We start from the raw sequence: 26,767 nt of genomic DNA, 5'->3' as shown, positions 1-26,767 counted from the left end.
CAACAGAAACAGCACTGCACTTTGACCGGCGTCAAGGATTGACCGGAGATGTTCAGTGGTAGCCAACAGAGCCGTTTCCGTGCTATGGCCCGGTCGGAATCCATTCTGCAATGGGTCCAGGATCTTATTGGAGCTCAGGAATTGAGATAAAACATTATTAACATGGTCTTCTGCGATCTTGGCCACCCAAGGGAGAAGAGATATAGGTCTAAAATTCTTTGGTAGAGTCTAGCGTGGGCTTCTTAATAATAGGTGACACAAGGCCTTTTTCCATGAAACCAGAGCAGTAGCAAAAGAGGAATTAAGTATTTGACAAAGCGGCTTCCGGAAAATCGGGAGCGATTCAGTAAATTGAGAAGGTCTCAGAGGATCAGAGGGCGAGCCTGATTTGATTCTACCGCTCAGTCTGGTAAGTTCCTATGTCTTTCCAGTTGGGAATTACACTTAAAAGATGTAATAAGGTAATCTCAATGTTATCCTATTGTAGAGATCGGCCTTGCAGAAGTAAAAGACGAAAATGGGAGTTTTTCACTACAAATACATGTAAAGTTGAAAAGTACATGCCCTGCCTTTTAAATACACTGCAGCCTACACTGTGGGTTACACACGCCCTACCTTAAGGGTGATTTATGTATATAAAAAGGGAAGGTTTAGGCCTGACAGAAGGGTTTACTTGCCAGGTCACATGGGAGTGTGAAACTGCACACACAGGCTCTGCAGTGGCAGGCCTGGGACATGGTTAAGGGGCTAGTTATGTGGGTGGCACAATGAGTGCTTCAGGCCCACTAGTAGCATTTAATTTACAGGCTCTGGGTGTATCTAGTGCACTTTACCAGGGACTTATACGTAAATTAAATATGCCAGTTGGGAATAAGCTAATGTTACCATGTTTAGGGGAGAGAACACAAGCACTTTAGCACGTGTTAGCAGTGGTAAAGTGCACAGAGTCCTCAAACCAACAAAAATAAGTTCAGAAAAATGGAGGGAGGCAAGCGAACAGTTGGGGGAATACCACCCTAAGGTTGTCAGGTCTATCAGTGTCTTTTTAAGGTTCTGCAATAAGTCTCAAGTAAATTGTCATTGACCTTTGTTTTTTCTTTTCTTTTTTCCAGATCAGGGATCAGTGCAAGTATCGTGATGAGAGGATGCTGAATCAGAAAGAGAAGAGGAGCGGAATCCAACATTAGCCTTGAAATGAAGAGCAGGTAAGTGCAGGCATGCGAGGTGCGAGGAGAGACTTCAATATGAAGTATCTCTGGCACCCCCTGAGTTGGATATGGCTTTCATGGCCTGCCAAGCAAGATGGCCGCCATGTCAGTTGATTAGGCCAAATCTCGCCTGAAATATTACAAGATCTTGCTCGAGCATGTGCCAGGTAGCATGGAAAGGGCTACAAGCCAGGTGACGCAAGGGGGATCCCAGAAATACAAATAGGAGCTTCAAAGCGCAAATGGACTTAAGTTTGAAGCTTCTCCCCATGTTTGGACTCAAAGTAGGGAAGCTCCTCCGGCAAGGAATCTGGAGGATGTGCTTGGGAGGAGTCATGAGTGTGGGGGATATCGCGCACCCTAGGAGAATGTAAGGTCAGGGTTACAAACCATGCGGGATATGACAACTTAAGTTTAAAATTTAATTCAATGGTGAATGTAGATGTTTGATAAATTTAGTGGAAAAGTAACTTTTTAAAGCTGTCTGAGAATAAACTGGTTTAGAAATGGTGTGCTCGCAGTCTGACTACACATCACTAGCTATTTCTTAATGTTCCTTCTCTTGGAAGACAATGGTTAGGACTCTGGCAGCTCCCTGGCAGAAGTGGTGTGAATAGTGACCATTTAGGAGGGATTAGGAAACTGGGAGGAGGAAGGGTGTAGGTGACAACACAAAGGGCAGCCTTCACTTCATTTCCTTTGACAGGAAGATCTCAGACGGGACTGTCAGGTACAGAAACCTTTCATGCCCAGAGTCACTCTAGACTTCCTGTCTGTGGCCTCAGCAGGAGAGAAAAATAGCCTATCTCTGACAGATGGGATAGACCCTCATCTCCAAAAAGGAGTGGATAGAAGGAAGGACAATGATCCTGTAGCTTGAGAAGGCTGAGGCCATTGTGAATGCTTGGAAAGCACTGAATGCACCAAGAAAAGGGAAATTCTTTATAGAAGGCACAGTGTTACAATTTACAGTAAAACACACACAAGAGGAAGAGTATCTTACTAAGAGTGGCGATATAACAAACGATCCGCCGAAACGCTGCGTCGACAATTATTCAATGATTCTGTGATAATTATTCAATGATGGAATGAACTTTGTTTTATTGAAATTAAAAATGTTTTAATATTTGATTCTATGATAAGCACTTGATTTGTAAATGATTAAACTTCATGGAAATAGAAGCCTTGATAGTATGCTTAGGGTTTGATATTAGGAATTGTTTGGTGAGACAACTCAATTTTGCTCATTCTTATGTACATTTATGATTTTTAATTGTATTAAAAAAAATGTATGAAACAATATATTAGAGGATTTCACACCATTCGAGATCCAAGATGTAACCAACCTTCTGATGGGGACTCGATCTCGATCTCCCCTGGACCCCTGTCCAGTATCGGTGATCAAAAACACCCCAGATGTCATTGCCTCCATTCTTACGCCTTTGTTTAACATCATCATTGAGTCAGGCCAGTATCCCACAGCCTGGAAATCAGCCTCAATACTCCTGCTAATAAAAAAACCAGATCTGGATCCAAGCCATCCGAAAACTATAGACCCATCTCTCGACTTCCACAGCCGGCAAAAATGAGGGAGAAGGTCATCAATGTGCAAATCAGCACGTTCTTTCAGAGCAACAATGTTCTTGATCCTACGCAGTATGGCTTTCACGCTGGACGTAGCACTGAGCTAGCTCTGATTAAAGCCACAAAGGAGGTACGAGAGGCCGTGGACCAGGGAGGCTTGGCGATCCTGATTATGTTGGATCTGTCAGAAGCCTTCGATACGGTCCATCAAGAAGTTTTGATGGACCGGTTATCTAGAGCGGGGGTTCAGGGTAAGGCCTGGAACCTATTGAAATCTTTTTGGTCTGATAGAAAGCAAATGGTGGATCTGGGAAGGGATAAGTCAAAGCCTTTTTCCCTTCCTTGCAGGGTGCCACAAGGGTCCCTTAGCCCCACGCTTTTTAATATATACGTTAGGCCGCTGGCAGCCCTAATAAGATCCTTTGGGCTCCAATTAACATCCTACGCCGACGGCACCCAAATTGTGTTGTCCCTACAGCGAGGAAAAGAAGCAGAATCTGCCTTAAAATGCCACGATTGCATGAAAGCTATAACTGCTTGAAACTCATTGCAGGCAAAACGGAGGTCATTATATTTGGGAATAACCCCATCTCTGGACACCAGACTTTTGGCCTGAAGAAATGGGTAAGCCCCCAACCCCCACAGTGAAAGCTAAGAACCTGGGTATGATTATGGATAACAAACTTACTTTTGGGGATCAGGTCAGTGAGGTTGTCTTGACTAGCTTCTTCCTCCTCAGAATTTTGAGGAAAATAACAATTTTCCTACCAGAGGATAGCTTCAGGATAGCAGTCTCAGTCCTCATTTTGTCACGGCTGGATTATTGTAATAGTCTGTACTTGAGCATTCAAAGGAAACATCTGAACAGACTCCAGCTGGTGCAAAATGGGGCAGCTAAGCTGCTAACAGGCACACCAAGGTTTGTCTCTGTTAGAAATGGACTCTGACACCTTCACTGGCTCCCAATGAAACACAGCGCACCATTCAAAGCGCTTTGCATGGTTTTTAAGTCTTTGATGGGCAGTGGTCCTAAATATCTGATAAGACGCCTTCAATGGTATGTCCCCGGTAGAATGTTGTGCTCCTCGGAAGCAAAGCAATTGACGGTTCCCAGAGTGAAAAAAGCTAACTGGGGCGGCAGCAGTTTCACCTTGTGTACAGCAAAAGCTTGGAACAACCTACCAGTGTATCTTAGGAACTCCACTGAGCCCCTATCTTTTAGGAAGGGGTTGAAACGTGGCTGTTCTGTGCCTACAGAAAACAGTTAGACAGTGCTCAGCGCCAGGAGACCCTTGGGTAAAAGTGTGCTTTAAAAGCTTTAATAACATAACATAACATGTAGAACGCCAAAAGGCAATTGAAGGATTCTTCCAAGGAAATCGAATCCATCTAAGCCCAACTGGCATTGAATAACAGATCTCCCCAAACAAGAAGACTCGGTCCGAGCAGACCCCAAATAGCAAATTCAGCTTCCCCTGGTAATGGTTCTGATCTGAGAGAGAAAGGAAGCCCAGTGGCTCAAGATTCCCAGAGAACAACTGCACTTAAAGGGTCAAAGATCAAGAGGAACTCTGAGAACACAATTCACCATGCCACCGATTAAAGATGAAGACCTCATCTTTGGTAAGTGACCCAAAGTGTATTATTTGTCAGTATACTTGGGGAGAGTCTCAAAATTCTCTTTAGTGCAACAGCATTCACTGGCCTAGGAAGAAGTTGGGCCACACCTATATGTGAGCCCAGACTTACGATACGTAACAAGATTAAACATTCCTGCATTGAACAAGGCCAATGACTGCATCGTCTTTGTCTGCGTGAAGAGTAAACTGCCAATATTTTTTTGAAGTTCCCACAACATATGTCCCTCTACTCCACAATGAAGTTTCACCACTCTTAAAACTGAGCCCTCACTGACATATCAATGTCCTCAAGAAAAAGACTGGTTACATTATCTGACTACGCTGTTTACCAGATTCTGTCCATTCTTAATCAGCCTTTGATTCTCCTGCTTTTTGTTTTAAGTTCTTGTCACATGAGTTTGAAAGGTCACAGCTTGCGCAGATGTAAACAAAACATTCTGTCAAAGGGTCAGGGCTTGTCTCCTGTTGCAGCTATGCGGATACAACAGGCAGAAGAACTCCAATAAGACCCAGCTGACCATTGTGACATGGAGCCTGCAAGCGCCCTGGCTAGAGAGGGACTAGTGCCAAGAAGCCTATGTGGAGAACCTCGGGCTGCAGGACTGGCTAAAAGGAACTCTCCCAGCAGTCCAAGAAATATGCAACTTAGTCATTAGGACTGATACAAGGAGATGAGACTTGTACACATCCTCAGTGTCCAAGATATCCCTGTTCGCCCCGATCCGAGCTTTTTTTGCCACTAAGGAAAAGGTTTCATTGGGGCCTCACAGTAAAGGTATCCAGCCTTGCTGAGCCCTGACCAGCTATATCCTTCAGCTTTGCTCAGCTGGGGGATTTGAAAAACCAAGAAAGTCCGGAGGTATATCCATGGACCGGGCACAAGGTCGCAAATCTACCCCAGGGGTACAGAAACCTTGATGATAAGAAATGCTGCTTTGTCCCTCTTAGTGCGTTTAATACCAAAACGAAAGGCTTCAGCAGGAGCGTATTGGACTTTGAGGGACCCTGTCAATCTTCAGCAGTGGACGTAGATCTGGTGAGAATCCTGGCTGTCCCCAAATCTCTCTGAATGCCTGTTTGGCTCAAATACTTCACAAAAGTAAGAAGGGGAGAGAGAAGACACAGGAGCGTGTGCTGTTGTAGGTGGGTGTAGGCAAAATCCGGGGTAGAACAGCATCTGCTTGCAGGTTAGCACACTGGTTCGTTCTCAGGTGGTGCATCGACGAAATGCTAAATGAGTACAAGAAAGATGTAGAAATCAATAAGGAGGAACTGTTGAAAAAAGTCAAGGGTAAAGAATCCTTTGCTACCCCAAAAACAGCTGACTTATCCACATCTTGGACAGATGATGTGGTCATAAGATAAGATGTCTACTAGGATACTGGTGTTGCTTGACAGGATGGCCAGGAATCAGTAACTCACAGTAGCAGCAGTAGATGTAAGTACTCCAACAACAAGTATCAAAGACAGGCAGGAAAAGCCGATTCAGTGACTAAATATCAAGGGACATAATATAGAATGCCCAAAATAGCTACTCCAAAATATGGAAGTACAGAATATAGAATCCCTATCTAGAAAAGGTAAGTACTAAAAAAATTGAATTCAAATTATAGATTGTTAAAATATAGTTAACTAAAATATCGAATTTTTTAAATGTATTGAAAATAATATAAAAGTAATTAAATATTAAAAACAATTGAATAAAACATACTTAAAATAATGTAAAAAAGCTTAAAATGTAAAAATAATAAATGTAATGCAAAATAAAGTTGAGATTTTGTTGGATAGTGAGAGGGTCAAAATTACTATTCCCACTCCAGTGAGTGCAACAGTAGGGAAAACGTTGGATAGCGTAGAGGTACAAATTACTATTCCCACTCCAAAGAGTGCAACAGTAGAGAAAGCGTTGGATAGTGGGAGGGTAAAAATTACTATTCCCACTCCAGAGAGTGCAACAGTAGGGAAAGCGTTGGATAGCGGGAGGGTAAAAATGACTATTCCCACTCCAGTGAGTGCAACATTAGGGAAAGCGTTAGATAGCGTAGGGGTAAAATTTACTATTTCCACTCCAGTGAGTGCAACAGTAGGGAAAACGTTGGATAGCGTTGAGGTAAAAATTACTATTCCCACTCCAAAGAGTTCAACAGTAGGGAAAGCGTTGGATAGCGATAGGGTAAAAATTACTATTTCCACTCCAGTGAGAGCAACAGTAGGGAAAGCGTTGGATAGCGTTGGGGTAAAAATTACTATTCCCACTCCAGTGAGTGCAACAGTAGGGAAAACGTTGGATAGCGTAGGCCCTACGCTATCCAACGTTTTCCCTACTGTTGGTAAATAAATAAATAATACCTCTCTTTTTGACTAGACATATATCATAACAGATAGCTCAATAAATAAGAGTCAAGATTCGAGGTAGTAGGAGTTTTGCAGGTTTAATACAGCATAAGGACAGGAACAGGACAACCTGCATAGGAATAGGATGGTAGGGCCCAGCAGCTGCTGGGGCTGGATCTGGGATGAGCGCGCTGACTTTTAATAACAATACATGAGCATATATACATAACGCAAACACATAGCATTACATTGCAGTAGGCGTAGCAGTGGGTGGAGCAGAAGGCGTGACGCGTAGCAGTCGCGAAAGATAAGGGCGAAAGTAGGTGTAACTGGGCGTATACATAGACATGTGATGCAAACGTAACAGAATATGTCATGAATGGGGCGGAAACCATGGAGGGGGCTACCTAAGGAGCCGGGACCTCTAACCTGATGGTGCGCGCAAACTAGCAATGACGTATCACTAGGAGAAGCTGGGGGCTATGAACTCTGTGCTAGGAGCAGAGACTGAAGTCTGGAGAGTCAGGGCGACATGTACCTAAACAGTATCTAGTATCTGATGTTTTAGAGAACATGTTGATATAAACTAGAAGTTAGGAGGGGAAAGGCTAACTTAATTCTAAGACTGGACCATGCATTATTCTACATGTAGTGCGTGATGAAGAATATTAAATGACCATTAAATGCAGTATTTCTCTAACGTGGAGACGTGAAGGCTAGACAATGACGGAAACTATTGATGCAGTTCAGTAGCTTAGGAATGCAGAGAAGGAGAACTGAACTGATAGCTGGAATCATAACATATTCTTGGCAGACTCAGAGACTGAGCCAGGCTGGGCCGGGCACTGCAAGGCAGGAAGTAAGTGAAGGGTCGAGGATACAGGTGGGGGCTGTATCGCTCCTCAGCGAGGTTTCTGGAGACAGGAGCTGAATCTGGTGTCCAGGCCCTTTTGAGGCCTAGAAACAGGGACTTTATAATGGAATAACGTGCACACTGAGAAACGTGGCAACGTAGCTTTACATAGGCCTGATATTCGTAGTATTCACGAGAACTGGAAACTGGCATACTAGAGGTGGACACAACTGTAATTGCGTCATTAATCGGACATGGGGAATGCATATGCATATTTAATCATGCACACATAACATATGATGGATGACATGTAGGGACACAGAACATGGCAAAATTTACTTTTCCACATTCCCTCCTTGTCACTACGTTTCCATCAGGAAACATCAATTTTCATGATACCGTCTATCATTTCATACAGTATCATTTGCTCGTCTCGAATTATCCTGGAACGGGATTTAGAACGGGGCTTGGGACTAGGAATACAAGAGGTAGCACAAATGCCGCAAATCGCAGGGCCACATTGTATACAGAGACAGCAGCTAAATATGATCGCTACTGCAATACCTAGGAAGGACAATATTTTCCATCCCCATGCGGAAATTATATTCCAGAACCAACCGGACCATGTCCAGGTGCCTGGATCTTGGTGTATCAGATGGGCAATTTTATGGAGTCTGGTTATAGCTGAATAAACAGACGGCGCGTTATTTGGAATGAAAATGCAGCAACTAGATCCGATGACTCTACAGGCCCCGCCCCTATCGGCCAGTATGACGTCAAGGACGAGACGATTCTGTAAAACGACAAATCTCATGGCAGATTGCTCTTCGGTTAAGTTACCTAGAGCAGAGGCAGTCTCATTTACTACAGCTTCGAGGGTTCTGGTTAACCTACGGATCAGTTTACTATTCTGGATAGGTCCTATAAAGAAAAAGAAACCTCTGTTGAAATCTGTATACTGTTCTAGAGCAGTTTCAGTATAATCGACAATTGGGGACTCCCTTCTATGTCTAATGTGTACTAGATGTGTGTTTCTATGATAATCAGGTGGAGCTAGGAAAACTGGTGGCAGTAGGAAGGCAATGTAACAGGTTCCCTCCCAATCGAGGGGCAGACGAACATATGCGGTTTGACCACAAATAAAATAAGAATGACGTGAAGCTTTGAAAATAGATTTCCCACTGTCACTATACTTGACAATAGTAGTACATTCACTATGTCCTACATGTACAGAACCATAATTTCGGACACATAATTCGCCTTTGACTGGTAGTACTGAAATAGCAGGTAAGTCTGGAGTAGTATCAGACTGAACATTCAAGACCATGAAATTCGAAGAATAATTACCTAAATTATACACTTCATTTTCTAGATCTAACCCTGTTCTGTGGGGAAGACCTTGCTTGTCTGGAAAACATGTACTGTTAAGAAAAAACATATCTGTTGAGGATGACGTTAACGTGGACCATGCTCCACACGAACCATTATGTGAAAATGGATAAGGAAAGAGTGGCAGAACTCCCTTCGGGGTCTGGAAAGGGGGGAGTCGACCACACACCCAACAATTAGTGGCATTGCTGGTCTGGTGTGAGTAATGTAACATGCGGATAAAGGAGTTATTACGCATAGCGAGGCGGTAAGAGAGTTCATGAGGAGGCAGATCACTAAACGTGTGCTCTGCCGTAACATTGGAAGACTTATTTACATGTGAGACTGGGAAACATAGGTAAAATGCATAACTGGTGCAGGAAATCATAAGGCTGAAAAACAATATGAAACATAGAAAAACGATACATCGGATTGAGTTTTGACTAACTCTCTCACTATGGGGGTCTATTTTATACATGTCAGAAACAGTCTAACCGTTTCACCTAGGGGAGGACTTAGACAATCAAACTGACTGACTTATTTTACTAGACCGAAGTTTTAGCTTGTACTCCTGTTGCGGAGTTTTCTCTAACAGGGGAGGGGTTGTAACAATGTCTTTTGCGGGACAGTCCTTGAGAACAATGCCTTGGCAATCCTTCAAATCCTGGGAAATGTTCTTTAAGACGGGTTTCAGTCCATTAAAAAGTTTGACATGAGAAAGGTGCACCCAGCCTTTGCGTCCTTCCAACTTCACGGCTGTACGGGTGGTGAGGAGGACCTGTCGGGGCTCTTTCCAACGAGGCTCCAGCGGACTTGATCTGTCAAAGTTGCGGACCATCACCATGGATCCTGGAACGATTTCATGCGGTGCCACCTCGGTATTGTCTGGAAATGCGGCGGCAACCTGTGAACGACATGAGTTGAGGGCAGACATCAAGGAAGCTAGGTAATCTGTCAGCATATTACTTGAAACATCGGTAATACTTCGGGGTCTAGGAGTACCCCACATGTTAGGGGGGCGGCCGAATACGACCTCATACGGGGACAGACCTGATCTGGAATGTGCGACCATGCGCATATAAAATAAAGCGACTGGTAGAGCTACTAGCCAGTCCACACCTTTTTCTTTACACACTTTTGCAATACGGATTTTCAGAGTCTGGTTATGTCTCTCTACGAGACCGGCTGCTTCAGGATGGCGTACACAATGAAACTTCCACTGGTACCCTAATAACAGGGAAACATGCTTCATGAGTTCGGATGAGAATGGCTGGCCGTTGTCAGAATATACGACTCTAGGGAGTCCATAACGAGGGAAAAACTCACGAACCAACTGCTTGGCAGTGGTCGCGGCTGTGTAATCTGGGACTGGATATGCTTCTGTCCACCTGGACAAAGCGCATACAACTACAAGGACATACTTGAAACCTCGACATCGCTCCATCTGAATATAATCCATCTGGAGGACTTCAAAAGGGTGGTCAGGGGGCTGGAATCCACCTTGTTCCACCGGGACACTTTTACCTGGATTAAACTGACAACATATCATACAGGTACGGACTTTCTGCTTGGCTGCAGCTCGTAAATGCTTGTTGAACCAAATGTTCTGGATACTGTCTAACATAGCTTTTTCTCCTAAATGTGCTGGACTATGTGCGGTATTAATAATGACTTGAACCATAGAGTCGGGGAGAAACCATGTGGCTCTACCCTTCGTTAACCATCCTTGATCTGTCTGGACCCCTCCTTGTTCGGACCATTTCTTGATTTCTTCGGGAGTAGCATGTAACTGGATGTCTATGACATCTTGTGTAGGGTCCTTAACTGTCATACATGTAGTCGGATCTGGAGTATGTGTCATGTTAACTGGAATGTCTGGAGTCTGTGCTGTAAGCTTGGCGGTGCGATCTGCTAGATCGTTACCCTGGGAAATAATGTCAGTGACTTTCGTATGTGCTTTGCATTTCATGATAGCAATAGATGTCGGTAAGTGTATGGCATCTAACAGAGCTTGAATAAGGAGGCCATGCTGAATCTTGGTTCCATGAGAAGTCATGAAACCTCTCTCCTGCCAGAGCACTCCGAAGTCGTGTACAACTCCAAATGCGTAACGTGAATCTGTGTAAACATTAACTTTCTGGTTCTTGGCATGTATACAGGCTTGTGTCAGAGCAACTAGCTCTGCTGCTTGAGCGGACAGGGTGTCAATGCGGTGTGTTTCAATAACTTCGGTGCCAGTAGTCACTGCATACGCAGCGACTAGTTCTCCTGTACTTGTTCTCATACATGAACCATCCACATAAAGTGTCAGGTCGGGATCTGGTAACGGAGTATCTGTCAGATCTTGTCTTGGCTTTGTCGTAATGTTAACTACTTCCACACAGTCATGTGTGGCAGAATTCGAAGTAACTGATGGTAACAGTGTAGCAGGATTTAAAACGTTGCAGCGTCTGATTTCTATGTGAGGCTAGAACAGTGTCAATTCATAACCTGTTAAACGTGCAATTGTCAAGTGCTGAGTTTGTGTTCGGTTTAAAAGAACTTCCACAGAATGTGGAACTTGTACTGTCAGGGAATGTCCTAAGACTATGGAATCACTTTGTCTGATAGCTAGGGCTGTGGCTGCAACTGACTTGAGGCACGCAGGCAGAGCCTGGGCGACTGGATCTAGTGTGCTCGAAAAATAAGCGAGATATGGCTGCCTCCTGTGTCGTTAACTGTATCAGTGGTTTGGCTAGAAATGCATACTGAGGAATCCATTGTCTGCAGTAAGAAGTAAGGCCGATAAAAGCACGTACCTCCTTCTGGGTCTTGGGCTGAGGAAGACTCGCTATTAACTGGATACGGTCTGGTGTCAACTGCCTACCCCTCTTGGACAGTAAGTGTCCTAAGTAGACCACTTGCTGGACACAGAATTGAAGCTTTGAACCTTGTGCCCCATCTCGGCTAGGAAATACAAAACTGTAAGGGATGCCTGCTCGCAAGCACGTTCAGAACGGGCTGTGATCAGTAGATCATCGACATACTGGAGCAGGGCAGTGTCAGTTGGCATGTGAATGTTGTCTAGTTGTCTCTTGAGTGCTTGACTGTAAATACTAGGACTTTCTGTGAAACCTTGAGGAGCTCGTGTAAACATATAGCTCCTTCCATTTAAACAAAATCCGAAAAGGAACTGGCTGTCTGGATGAATAGGGACACTGAAAAATGCGTTCTTGAGGTCTATGACAGTGAAGAACGTGGCTTCGGAATCAATGGCCGTTAATAGGGAAGAGATGTCTGGGACAACTGGGTACTGCGGAATAATACATTTATTAAGCTCTCGTAGGTCAATCACTAATCGATATACTGGGGGTGCATTTGGATCAGTACGTTTCATGACTGGAATGATCGGAGAATTACATACGTTGGAGTCAGTTTCTACAACCACTCCTTGAGCCATGAGCTCGTCAATAATTTTGGATAAGGCTGCTACAGCCTCAGGTGGCAATCTGTACTGTCTGATTCGTGGTAACACTACACCTGGCTTGAGAGTCACACGATAGGGTGTGATTTGCATATAACCTACATCAGTTGGACCTTGCGCCCATAGATGCTGCGGAACTTTAGACAGTCTTGAATCAAAATCTCGTAATACATAGTGACCCTTAAAGTCACGTAGGAACAATCGTATTCCCTCTGGGGAACAGCATATAACTGCACCTAACTCTTTCAGTGTTTTAATGCCTAATAGGTTTTCTGGACATGACTTAGTAAGTAACAGATCAGTAGTGCGGGACAATGGACCTACTTCTAGAGTAACTGGCTTTGAAATCTCATTTACGATAGGTTTTCCTGAAAATCCAAGGGAAACATTTCTTGAGCCTGAGAGCGGAGCCCCTGGAACTTCGGCGTGACTAATTGTGGTCCTACTTGCCCCTGTATCGATCAAAAACTTTCTGTCTTTCCCTAATACTTGACTGTGAACATAGGGACCTTCTTGATCTACAGGTATCTCGATGAGAGGCAAGCCTACCTCCCTCTCTAGGCTGTTTCATGAATACTGTTGGTACTCTGGATACTCAGACTGTACATACTGGTACATCTGCGATGTAACATGCTGTGTTGCAGCGATAGGCTGCGGTGCTGTAACTGTCTGTTGTGCATTCTGTGGCTGAGGAATCTGTGAAACTTGTTCTTGTCTAGGCGGACGTGGTCTTTCTTTAGTCTTACCAGTAGCTATGTTGTGTTTCAGAACTGCACACTCATTTATGAAATGACCTGGCTGTTTACAATAATTGCAATTCCCTTTTACGGGAGCTGCAGGATGACTGGCTTGATTCGGACCCCTCTTCTGACTGTCTTGAGGAACAGATTGTGCAACTAGTACTTTCATTTTCGTGTCTTTCATACGTTTTCTCTCGTGTTCTTGCTCTTCTCTGATTCTATTCTGGTGATACTGAAGCATTTGCAACATCTGGGACGGGGTATTAGCTTGCCAGGTACTTTCGACTTTCAAAACTCGATTTTTAATTTGTGGGCTTGAATTCTCGACTAATTTAGTAACAAAAAGGTGAGGGTATGACTCACTACTCGTCTTGAGGCCACTGTTGATACTAAAACACTTTTCAAATCTAGAATAAAAATCACTAATATCCTCGTCTTGCTTCTGTTTACAGGCTGACATTGCATCCCAGTCTTCTTTTCTAGTTGTCAATAATCTGGGTAAAACTTGTATTAATAATTCTGGTAATTCTTTACATTTATCTCCAAGACCGGTACCTGGTACTCGTGCCTTGTCTTCAGCTTCTAGAACTGCCCAATCGATCTTTTTCTCTCCCACCTCCCATTCTTTTTCCTTTAGCTTTTCATACACCCCTGCGGGCAACAGGACCTTTAACATTTTAATGATATCTGGGTAAGTGTATTCTCCCATACGGAGCATGTCCTTTAATTCTCTATGGAACCCTGCTGGATCTTTGTCATGACAGGGAATTAATTTCTTCATTTCGAGGAGTTCCATCTTTGTTATTGGAGTGTAAACAAACACTCGCTGCATTTCGCCACCCGTTCCTTTAACTGGGTGGACTTCTCGTAACGGATTCTGTCTCTCCATGTAAAATGGTTTACTTTCTGGGGGCGAGACATGAACAAAATGTGGGTTCAGAAACGTTCTATATTTGTGACGCTGTTCTAGAATGACACTAATTAAATCGGTACCTAGACCTTTCCATCTATACTGGAGTAACTCGTTCAGGACATCGTGTAACGGACCTGGATCAGAGTGCTGACCCTCATACAGAGTAATGAGGTGCTGGATCATATACATACCCACCAGTCGTTGTTCGGCTGGGGGCATTTTCAGAAACATTTGTGCCACTATTTCGTCTGGAAAAGTGGTAGAATCAGTAATCCATCGGACTGCTGATCGGGCTAGTTCTTGTTCATGCATGGTACTTAACTCACTGTAACCGATTCGTGATTTCAGAATGTGATCGGTAGCTTGAAACACTTGTTCTAGTGAACCTTGTTCTGGTGCTGGAGAATAAGAAATAGACTTGTGTTCTAGGCGTAAATGGCGATCTGGAAATCTAGATTTTCCTACATACGCTATTCTGGCGGGATTCTCGTCCTCTACCTCTTCAGTATCAGAGTTACTTTCTTTCTCGCTTACTTGTGCTGCTTTACGTTGTTCGTGTATCTTTATTATTTCTCTACGGATTTTCTTGTACATACTCTCCATAGCACCGACGGTCTTGTGCTTACCCTTGGCTATATTATCACTCCACCTTGTCAGGGTTCTCATTTCGGCTTGATCTTTAGACGGATAATCTTGTTCTCTTATTAGACAATTGATCAGAAACTTTAATATCATGAGCTGGATCTCGGCTTTCCTTTGAGACATGGCCTCGCCAATACTTTCTGGATCATCCCCTGTACGGATGAAACGATATATTCTGTCTAGATCTTCTTTCATATTCGGTAAGGTGACTAGATACTCGGCCACCTTTCTTACGCGGAATGAATATAAAACCATATTATCCTCGCCTGGGACTGGATCATAGCCGCATTCGGCAAGGGATTTTCTTATTTCTGCTACAGTCTGATGTCTAGGCGTACGCTGTGACGCTTGTGCATGTAATTCGGCTGTCGTTAAACGCTTGTGTGGCGGCGGGGTTTGAGGAGTACCTCCCCCTGCGGCCCCTAAACTGGAGTCTAGGTCTACTGAGGCTCTTCGTCCTGGCAGAGTGGGAAATGGAAATGCAGGCTGGACTTGTATGGCGGGCTGGACCGGGGGTACCGTAACAGGTACTCCGGTGTCTGGAGGAGCGGGAAGTGCCTGATTTACAGGGACTGGCGGAGCGCGAACGGGATTTGCATATTCTGGGACTGTGTCGTCCAAATAGGACGAAATAAAAATATCAGCTGCGGTCTGTTTGTGACGTAGCTTGGTCGGAACTAATGGTGGCGGGAAATTTCTGGATGCCTCTGGGGTCGCTTTTGGCAAGCCCTCGGCAAGAAGAGGATACATACCCCTTATAAGGGCATGCCTCTGTCTGTCTGACTGTTCGGCTTTGACTTGTTCACCTATCTCGATTAGTTCTTTTTCTTGTGCTCGTTCTAAGGATTCTCTACTTAATTCTGACTTTCTGATTTCCTTTTCAGTTCTTTTATGAGCTTCTTTACGCCATAACTCGATGGCATCTTTCTGTGACTGTCTGGCTTTCTTTTTCCATAATGCCTCTTCTACTCGCATGATGCACTCGGCATCCCATGTACCCGATACGGGCCATCTATACTTTTCTTCTAACTGTTTGGTATACTCTACCCATAAATCTAGATACAATATGGCGCTTATGCCATGCTTCTGATACATAAAATGACCTGGACTGTCCCTCGGCGGAACAGGAACTGCTGCTTCCAGCAGACCCTTTCTAGTTTTTAACTGACGTAATTTGGAAAACAAGGGCATGACTGGACTGTAATCTGGACACAATACAATACACAATAAACACGATACTTATTCCCCATTCATACCACGACATTAAAATACATGAAGAACATTTAAAAATAACAGTTCGGACAGAATATTACCTGGAATACTGAGAACAGAAACACAAGAATTTCTCGAGAACGGAACAGACTAGAGTTACTGGATGCACTGCTGAAACAGTACGGAACATACCGGTCCCATAAAGGGACGCATCAAGACCCGTATCCACCTAGGTGAACACTTCGTTTGTGAGTCTGTGTACCACCAACCCACGGACCAGAGTCAATTTAGATTGACCCTGTCTAGATACTACCCCAGTAATGGTACTCACCGGGCAGCAAGAACGAAAGGCCTCGGACTGGACTGGACTGCTACGACGACGACGGACTTCGGACTTCAGTTACGGGTGGACCTCCGGATACCTCGGACCTTGGACTCTTGGCTTGGGCTCTGGTCGGGACTCGCCGCGTTCCTCCACCGTCTCGTTTGGATGCTGGACCGCCTCCTCCGTCTCCTCCGTGGGCCTGAGGGATACTTGAAGCAGAAATATCTGCCGGTGCACAGAAGAGTTCCGTCACGACTGCAGAGGGTCAGGGGGTCGGCGTGGCTTCACCGACGCGTGGGGAAAGGGCAAGTCCCTATTCGGGCGCCATTATGTGGTAAATAAATAAATAATACCTCTCTTTTTGACTAGACATATATCATAACAGATAGCTCAATAAATAAGAGTCAAGATTCGAGGTAGTAGGAGTTTTGCAGGTTTAATACAGCATAAGGACAGGAACAGGACAACCTGCATAGGAATAGGATGGTAGGGCCCAGCAGCTGCTGGGGCTGGATCTGGGATGAGCGCGCTGACTTTTAATAACAATACATGAGCATATATACATAACGCAAACACATAGCATTACATTGCAGTAGGCGTAGCAGTGGGTGGAGCAGAAGGCGTGACGCGTAGCAGTCGCGAAAGATAAGGGCGAAAGTAGGTGTAACTGGGCGTATACATAGACATGTGATGCAAACGTAACAGAATATGTCATGAATGGGGCGGAAACCATGGAGGGGGCTACCTAAGGAGCCGGGACCTCTAACCTGATGGTGCGCGCAAACTAGCAATGACGTATCACTAGGAGAAGCTGGGGGCTATGAACTCTGTGCTAGGAGCAGAGACTGAAGTCTGGAGAGTCAGGGCGACATGTACCTAAACAGTATCTAGTATCTGATGTTTTAGAGAACATGTTGATATAAACTAGAAGTTAGGAGGGGAAAGGCTAACTTAATTCTAAGACTGGACCATGCATTATTCTACATGTAGTGCGTGATGAAGAATATTAAATGACCATTAAATGCAGTATTTCTCTAACGTGGAGACGTGAAGGCTAGACAATGACGGAAACTATTGATGCAGTTCAGTAGCTTAGGAATGCAGAGAAGGAGAACTGAACTGATAGCTGGAATCATAACATATTCTTGGCAGACTCAGAGACTGAGCCAGGCTGGGCCGGGCACTGCAAGGCAGGAAGTAAGTGAAGGGTCGAGGATACAGGTGGGGGCTGTATCGCTCCTCAGCGAGGTTTCTGGAGACAGGAGCTGAATCTGGTGTCCAGGCCCTTTTGAGGCCTAGAAACAGGGACTTTATAATGGAATAACGTGCACACTGAGAAACGTGGCAACGTAGCTTTACATAGGCCTGATATTCGTAGTATTCACGAGAACTGGAAACTGGCATACTAGAGGTGGACACAACTGTAATTGCGTCATTAATCGGACATGGGGAATGCATATGCATATTTAATCATGCACACATAACATATGATGGATGACATGTAGGGACACAGAACATGGCAAAATTTACTTTTCCACAGTGGGAATAGTAATTTTTACCCCTACGCCGTAGGGGTAAAAATTACTATTCCCACTCCAAAGAGTGCAACAGTAGGGAAAGCTTTGGATAGCGGGAGGGTAAAAATTACTATTCCCACTCCAGAGAGTGCAACAGTAGGGAAACTGTTGGATAGCGGGAGGGTAAAAATTACTATTCCCACTCCAGAGAGTGCAACAGTAGGGAAAGCGTTGAATAGCATAGGGGTAAAAATTACTATTCCCACTCCTGAGAGTGCAACAGTAGGGAAAGTAATGAATTAATATTAAAATAAGATTACATTAATTATCAATACCAATAAAAAATGAATTAAAAGGAATTACCAATTAATAAAAGTAATTACCAATTAAAACAATGTAATTACCAATTATTAAAATATTTATTACCAATTAATAATTAATTATCAATTAATTATCAATAGAAATAAATACAAATAAATATTTACTTTATTACAATTAAATTACTTCCCACCCTATTCCCCTACAAACCCACAACCCGCTCCAAATAATAAATATTACAATTAACATAATTATCAATTAATCAACTAATAAAAATGTATTACCAATTATTACAAATTATTTTCCAATTAATAAAAATCAATTACCAATTAATAAAAATTAATTACCAATTAATAATTAATTATCAAGCAATTAATTATCAATACATATAAATAAAAATAAATATTTAATTTACTATAATTAAATTACTTCCCACCCTATTCCCCTATAAACCCACAACCCGCTACGGAATTAAATTACGCAAAAATTAAATTACATAACATTCATTACTTTAAAAAAAAAATAAACATACATTACAAAAATAATACATAATTTTAACACATATACTACCATACATAACATGAATTTGTTTTCGATATTATGGAATTCGATATTTAAAATTCTATATTATGGAAATCGATATTTCCTACCAAAATTTCGATATTCTCACTGACTATATTTTGGTGATTCGATATTCTGTCCTATCTATATTTTGGAGTCGATATTCTGGCCTGTCACCGGAAAAGCCAAAGAAGACTACAAAAATAAATCAGTGTCACAAAATTCTTGAATTTTCTAAATTGATTATTGGATTATTTTGTGTTGATTTCTTCACTTTAAACTAGTTTGGTACTACTTCACCTTAACATCTACTGCCTGCTTGATGGTGCCATTGCTAGCAAGGATGAGCAGAGATTCTCTTGGAACTGTGTTAAGACCCATCTAGATTGTGTTGAGTAAATTCGAAGGGGTACCCTGTCTCAAAGGAATAATGCAGTTTCTGAACGAACTAGCGATGCCATGAAACTTGCTTCATTGACCGTGCGGAATTGAACATTTTAGCCACCAGTTTAACACCTTGGCTGCTAAGGCTTTTCCCCTCCTGTGCTACAGATTCATGTTCCCCATTATACATGGCGAGTTGACCTTGTCATGAGCACAGATCCAGTGTGCCTTATGACGAGTTCACCTTGTCATTAGCATGGAAAAGGTTAAAGACTAAACTGAGGGACCACCTGATTGGTGTTAACTCACATTAAACACTCGGAGTATGCATGTATAATTTATGTAAATGTGGTTTTATTGGCACAGACTCATACTTGATGGCCAATAACATACCTTACCCATTCTTTGCCTTGACATGCATAAAACAAAGCCAAATTTCGAGATGGCTGCCTTCACAGGATTTGTTGTCTGAAGCTCCCAAACTAAGATGATGATACCTTATTTCCTTTGATGTTATCTTCTGCTTTGACTTTACATTTGGAGGCTTGGCCCTGAGATATATGTGTCGCATAAGTCATTTGATGTGTATCTGCCCCACATTCAAGGACTTAAGAAAAACATTTCTCAAACCAATTTTTAATTAATTAAACATTCACACCTGTAGGCAAGCCATTATCTGCTAGATAGAGGGATCATCCAACATATTGATCTGTCGAGGGGTAAACTTCCTCCTAGGAATAAGTAACCTCCTCCAAAAAGCGGACTCACAACAGTAACGGGTTACATAAACGGAAGGTTTTTATGAATTATAAAGGAAAGAATCAATTAGAAACATGTATTGAGCGATTTTATATTAATGATATGCACATAGAAACAATTGCTAAATATTTTAGGTTTTGGTAAACATTTTAACTTGGGTAAACAGCACATTTTATAAAATGACCAAATAATGTGTTTTTATGTTCTGTACTTTAAGGTCATGAAAAACCAAATAAAGGACTAATCATTCATTCAAAGTATGTGTTGCAATGCATTAGATCTCTATTTTTCACCACGGTCATGGCCGACTTGCTGGTCTTTCCCTTCCTGATTTTGCTCTTTTTTTCTGCTGGATTTTTGCTTGGAATTTCAGTTCTGGAACAACTTTGCTTGACTCAACCATGATCCAGTGTGGTTTCGGTGCCTCGCTTATGAACTCCTGTATTCTTCGTCACCCTCATCAAGAATCATCCACGTTGGCAAGGAGGCATTTTCTGCCCTTTGTGTCTTTTTCCTATGAATTAGGCTGCACTTTGACTACAGGGATGAGTCACCTTTTTTTGAGAAATCAGGAAAAGAACTTGAGAAACCTTTACAGTGTTTGTTCCTTGAGCACAGCGTCTGATGTCGCTCTGTCTCACCCTATGATATGGCCAGACATCCGGCACTGTGTATATTTGCCAAAAGTACTCATGCCTTGTTGATGGATGCAGGCAATGGTAGTAAAAAATTCAGTGGCGGCCGGCACTGATCGGGGTGGGTGGGAGGGGGCTCAGTGGGGGTATGAGGGTTGTCGAAAATAATTTAAAAAACACGCAACTATTCGCCGCATCTCTCTGTCGTTGCCTTATCTCTCCTCCGTCTTCCCAGCCTGGAACAGGAAGCACCAACCACACCACAATGCTGCAGTGCAGTGTTGTGATTGGTGTGAGTGCCATGGTTCGGCACTCCTCCAGAGCATGTTCTCCACCCAGGCTCTAATGCAGCCTGGGTGGCGAACATGCAAAGTATGCATGACTGGTTGGCTGGCCCGAGAGTGCCGCTCAATCAGTTATTGCGCACAGTGTGCCCACCACTCCTCCCCCCTGCTTTTAGACGCCCACTGCATGAACAAATAAAATGATAATAACAAGTTATTATCATTTTATTTTTCCTTTATTTCCACTGCTTAAAGTGGTGAGGTGGCACTCCGCCGACTTAGTGGAGGAGCCGCCACTGGAGTAATTCATGCCAATGTGACAGGGAACTCTCAATATAGTAGGCAGGCTATGCTGGGGCAGTGGAGGCAGTGACCCAGCAATCAAACTATATATTATCCCCTGAGATTACAACTGAGCTTGACATCTCCCTGCGAATCCCTTGAATCTTGATTTATAAGCACATAGCTTCATACAGACATTTGCACCAGGACTCATTTTGCAGAACTGAAGGGCTTAGCTACAAGCAGACTGTAACAAGGTGCCATGTATACAGGGGCACAACGAGGAAACGGACTGGTGGATTTGTAATGACGAGGAATCCCTTCCTCCTTCCTCACAGGATGAACAGAGTTCTTGGCGATCACTTCCCGAAGGTAATCAGTTCGGCCCCTTTAACTGGCAGTATGCCCAGGAGGAAGATCCCACCCACCGTGACGTTTCTTTCGCCGCATTGGATAAGATCCCGGATATCCATGAGATGGCGTGTGACATCACCGGAGTTGGAGAGAACCGGACGGAGGAGTACGCGGAGGTGAAACGGCGAGAAAGCGGAGAGGTGAACGACAAGCCAGGACGAGAAGCAGACGCATCCGGAGAAGTAGACGCACAACATACCGAAGAAGACGAGCCAGGAGGCCAACGGGACTGCGCTGCGCCGTGCCACACTCCCGAGGGAGGAGTGTGGCTCCGACAGGTACGGGACAAGTTTACAAGCTGGGTGGGACGCAGGGGTGTGTTCCCGCGCTAATACGTACCTCTTCTTCTTAGTTTTCCCGCATCTATCCAATCCCTGTAAATACCCGTCCTCACCACACCTCACGTACTGCCGGCCATAGCTTGTCACTAAAGGTGTCCCTCACTTCCCTGGTACCCTGTGAACTAAGTACGAGGACGGAAAATAATTGGTCCTTTTCTTTCTTTTGTTTCTTCCTGACCTATCGAGAGCGGTCCCTCCTGAGAAGCCCCAACCCCGACCAAGACGGACTTTGGTAAAGCAGTCACACCAGCCGGCAACACGGATCCCGCCGAATTCGCCAAGGAAAGACTGACCCTAAGGAAAAAGAAATTGTACATAAAAATAAAACCCGCTTTACCCAAACAGCGTGTCCAGCCCATTACTGACTCCCCTTTACACAGACCCACTCTAGAAGTTGCTTATAGTTTCAGCAAATGTGGAATCTTTTTTGGCTGTAAAGAATGTGTGCCCCATCAAGGGGCCGATTCCGATCTCGGTTGGAAGGGCACCGAATCGGGTTCAGCATTAGCGGATCGGATTCGGAGGCTGAATTTCCATCCGGTTCGTACACAGGTCCGGATGTCGAAGTACGATGCAAACAAGCGTGAAATCTGCGTCCGAATCGTTTCCGGGTCCGAACCGCTCCGTACGTCTTGGCCGTAAGCTAACCGTGGCGCGCAACGGAGGCGTATTCCGACCGAGCCAGTACAACGCTCGATTCGGACAGCCGGTTCGAGTCAGAGCTTCCGGCTCGCAAATAGCTCCCGGAGATGGGCTTTGGCAGCCTTACGACTCAGACACAGGGGGAGACCCATGGGTCTCCCCAACACAAGCAGGTACGGTGCGGATGGCACCCACTGTAAGGGGCGCACTTGTCCGCAACGTACCCATTCGGTAAATGGGAGCCCATGTATGCATCGTAAGATCGGCTCCCATTGACTTCTATGGGAGTCCGACCGAACCGAGTCCGACAGCATACGGCCGCATCGTACTCGCTTGGTCGGACTGCAGGAGTCCAGATCAGTCGGAAAACACCCCGGATCCGGCCCAACCGAGATCGGAATCGGCCCCTAAGTGTTTGTTGGTCACATCCATAGTTGTCATTTCAAAGAATAATAAAGTGCCTGATGGTGTGGGGCATTAGTTTGGAATAAGGTGAGAGATGTGTTACAAGGAAGAAGGGGGGGACGAAGGAAGGAGGAAGAATGGCTGTGGAGAAGAGGAAGTTACAGTGTGGGTATGCTTTAAAAAGGAGAAGAGACAAACCCCCTCCAGAAATTAAAGTAAAATCAATTCATTACATGATATTAAGCTAGTGTTAAGTCAGTGTTATTTCTGCAATGGTAACACAAAGAAGTAACTAATCAGAGATCGCAATGACATTGGTTGCTTCTATAAAAGATAGTGCATGGCCTATGTCATTGCGATCTCTGATTGGTTGCTTCTATAAAAGATAGTGCACGGCATATCAGAGATCGCAATGACATAGGCCATGCACTATCTTTTATAGAGTTGGACAGACCAAGCTGTACTTGGGTGAAAGTGACTCCCTTTAAACTGTGAGTCCTATTCGACGGCAGTGTGTGGTGTTATGTACGTATGGGTGCTTGGTGAAGTGGTGTTATTCAAGCTCTCGCCAGTGATGTCATGTGTGAGGTCATAAGCCTCGCATCTCGAAGTCATGAGCTGTGGTATGGGCAGCTCACCCTAACTGGGGAACTCCAGCGGTGTGCAGGTGTGTCATTGTAACCAGAACATATGTTTGGCTGTAGGGTCTGTAGGAGAATTTCTACGGTTCATATCAGTGGCAATTTGTTGTGAGCAAAATAGATCATGACTTACCTTTAATAAAGTTTGTTCAATGAGTTTTGGGGATTTCTTATGATACTGCAACCACTGTGCCCCAACCAAACCTGCCACAAAAAGCCTTCCTCTGTGCACAGCAGCTGTTGTGTGCAGGGCTGAGCCTACAGCCAGACCATGCACAGCCACTTCCAGGCGTTCTGGGTGAAGCTAATCCAATAAATACAGATACTTTATGTTTTGCCCCATTAGTATTGCTACCCTCTCCCACACCTTGTAACTGCTTGACTAAGGTAGAAATTGTACGCTGATTTGGTGTCTGTGGGCATTGGGGAGTACAGGTGTAATTGTGTAACTCCTGGACTGCTATAAATCAATGTGGAGGTTCTTGTTTAGGAAGAAGTAAGTCACTAGATATGGAGCCCAGCACTACACACGCCAGTGCTTGCGACTGTTTTCTTGCTCGTGTCCATCATCTCAGGTTGGACCACTCGTGGTCTTTTCCCAGTGGTGCAGAGAACTAGGCCCTGGTCTGTGGCCCTCAGTCCGTTAGAGTGCTATGCATGGAGAGTGCGTGTATGTCATGTGGCCCAACTGGGAAATGTTGTGATGTGACGCATGAGGACCAGATCTGCGCTCTTATAATGTTTGGCACCAAGTATCTCTAGTGCTTGACTCTGGCAAGACACTGCACCATGGTGTAATGTTGAATAGTGTTTGGCATTACACAAAAACATTATTCGCATTTGCGTGGCCAATGACATTAACAGCAAGCGATGAGCTGTAATACAAAGGGGCGCAGATTTTTTCTGTTTACGCAATGCAATGTGGGAGATTTTCACCCTCAGCTGTGCATTGGGGTATTCTTTGCAAATCTGCACCGAGTGTAACATGGGTTAGAATGAAGGGAACGATTGGCCACTTACAGAACTGCACAGTGGCATTTAACTATTTTGAATTGGAGCATAGATTTACATGAGGCAAGCTGCACAGGACAAGCCGCAACCCATGATGGACCCTGCACAATGCAACCGGATCAGTGGGACCACTGTTGGCGGGATGGGCCCTAGGCCCCCTATCATTGGCTCTTTGCTGTCCTGTGGATTCCTGCACTGCTGCCGGCCTGTGTGTGTGGTGCTGTGATCTTTACCACCTCAAAATCAGCTGCTCCCTGCAGAGGGGGGGGGGGTCTACTGCTAAGAAAGCAGCCAGAAAATGAAAATACCACCCACTTAAACCATACCTCTAAGACTCAGAGTGAGCAAAGTGAGCCCCACCATCCTAGAAGTTTTCAGGAGATGTTGGTGGATCGGGGGGGGGGTGTTCTCCTCCTGGCCTGGAATGCTTTTCTTTTAAGAAAGGGGCCAAAAAGTGCATTAAGTTTACCCGAAAAGCAAAATGTCATCAATGTAGTCCCAAAGGAGGACTCGTTCTACCAATGTGATGTGGCTCAGGGGCTTCCTTCCTTCTTTCCCTTGATACCTTTCCTTATTTATATTTCCTCACCTTCATCCTTTTTGTTTCCTTTCTTTTCATTTCTCCGTCCCAGAATCCATCACAGTGACTCCACTACTGGCCTTAGATCCCATTTCTCATTTCTATTCTGGCGATATTTTACTGATAAACATCCTCATAAACTTCAGAAAGAAGGGGACCCTAAATCAGGCCCCACAGTAGCTGCTTAGAAGGTTGTTCCCTACACCAGCACCGAGTAGAAAGTAGGAAGTGGAGGGGATTGAATAAGAATGAGGCAGATGAGAGAAGAGAATGAACGACAAGAGCAGCAACTGCAGAACACAAGAAAAGGGGCGGAAAGAGGTTAAGAACTGCAGGGAACGAACTGAGCTGGGACCAGTGAAGGGAAAGGAGGGGAAACAACTTGAAGGGAAGCTAAACTCTGGAAAATACACAAAGGTTGGGAGGTGAAGGGAGCTAAAAAAGGAAGAATAGAAGACAGACTCGTGGTAAAGTAATCAAGAAAAAGAATGGCCAGAATTAAAATCATCAAAAAGTAAAAGCATGAGGAATAGAAAGGAAAGGAGATGCCTCAGCCAGAACTTGCAAAGAGAGCGGAAAGAAAGGGGAAATGTGTTTAGAAAGTAAACAGCATAAACCTAAACATGGTCTGCGTGCTAGGGGTTAATAAGTGAGCGTGATACAGCAGGGCAGCAGTGCACGTACTGCAAGATTCTAGATGTGATCAGGTGACTGGCTCCAGTCCTTGTGAGAGGGATTAGAGAGGAGAGAGCCAGGCATAGTTAAGGATGAAAATGCCAGCATGATAGCTCAGGGAGCAGAAAGTTCACCACTGAAATTTGTAGGTCACAGCTTGGATCCTCCCCTCCCTCTGAGGTCAGTAAATTGTACACATAACCAGGGCCACTGGAATTATGCAATTGTGTGGCTGTGGTGATTTTCACATAAATATAGATTTGCTGCACTAGACACATAATCCATGATCTGCCACATAATATGCAGATTTCAACACCCAAAAAATCTGGTTCTAACTCAAACGATTCAAAAGTTGCTAAAAATGCAGTGGCACGTGTTGCTGTGCAGCGAAAGACCCTTTGCAAAGCTGGACTTCTCACCTTTTTGTTGCTTATTGCTATATTTGGGTGAATAAAAATTGCACTAATGAGGTGCAACCAATGCCCAGACAATGTTACCAAGTTTTAAAATGACAAAATAATGAAGTAATACTATTACAAAATGTTCCACATTGTGCCGCATAATTCCAGTGTCCCTGCATATAACATCTGTAGCGCTTAGAAACGGTCAGAAGAGCTACATAAAGCGATATATATATATACATATATATATATATATATATATATATATATATATATATATATATATATATATATATAGATATATATGTATATATATATATATTAATCACTAAATGTCTCAAACCCCCAGCTGATATCATCAGACACTCTACAGCGCCTGATGTCGGTGATTGTTAAAGATCCCAGTCTCCCCCCACGAGACGAACGGGGGTGCTTCGAAGCCGATGCAGCCCTGCAGGTGCTTTGGGCATGGCGTGGAGCTGGGAAGAAGACAGGCTGGGAAGGGATGCTCATCACACCTGGGCATCATCGGTCCTTCCCGCTTGATAACGCGTCTTTCCTGGTGCACCTTAAAAGCCCGCCGGCCCCATCCCTCCCCGACCTCCCACCTCGGGCTCTTGGAGCCGGGCCCGCCT

This window comes from Lissotriton helveticus, chromosome 6 (genome assembly GCF_964261635.1).
Source record: "Lissotriton helveticus chromosome 6, aLisHel1.1, whole genome shotgun sequence".
Taxonomy (NCBI): Eukaryota; Metazoa; Chordata; class Amphibia; order Caudata; family Salamandridae; genus Lissotriton; species Lissotriton helveticus.
The sequence above is the reverse complement of the archived record's forward strand: the minus strand, read 5'-3'. Positions refer to the sequence as shown.